The following is a 593-nucleotide window of genomic DNA, read 5'->3' as shown; positions in this document are numbered from 1 at the left end:
GGGCTCTCAAGTTGGTAGCTTGATCGTATAGTTAGTAGAGAGCTCAAACCATTGCATCCTTGCATCATGTTTCTTGGTTCTTGTTTGGTTCTCTTTGTGAGTCTTAGAGCTTATGGTCATCTTGATGACAAGCTTGAGTTCATCGAAAACGGAGTTCGCATGCGTCTTCTATGATGTTTTCGATGTTGGAGGTTTTCCCGGTCTTATCCGAGGAAGGGTTCTCACCATTTTCTTATGGGACTTTTCTCATTTGTTTATTATTGATATTTCTATCAAGATTGTGTTAGCCATGTCGTTAGCTTTCAACAAACTTGGTTTCGGTGAATTCGGAGTCCGTTTGCAGAAGTTGTGGCTGTTTTGGTAAAGGCTGCAGCAGTACTACCGCGACTAGAGCGGATGTAAATTTTTACTACCGCTCCAGAGCAGTACTGCCGCGGATCCTGAGTGGTAGTACCGCTCCAAAGCTGTACTACCGCGACTCCTGAGCGGTAGTACCGCTCCGGACCAAAATCCCGTGTTTTGCTCAGCGGATGTAGGCACGGAAGTATTTTTTTAGTACCGCTCGCAAGCAGTAGTACCGCTACCATTTGCGG

The sequence above is a fragment of the Triticum dicoccoides genome, chromosome 5B (assembly GCF_002162155.2).
Source record: "Triticum dicoccoides isolate Atlit2015 ecotype Zavitan chromosome 5B, WEW_v2.0, whole genome shotgun sequence".
In the NCBI taxonomy this organism is placed as follows: Eukaryota; Viridiplantae; Streptophyta; class Magnoliopsida; order Poales; family Poaceae; genus Triticum; species Triticum dicoccoides.
Note: the sequence above shows the minus strand (reverse complement) of the source record.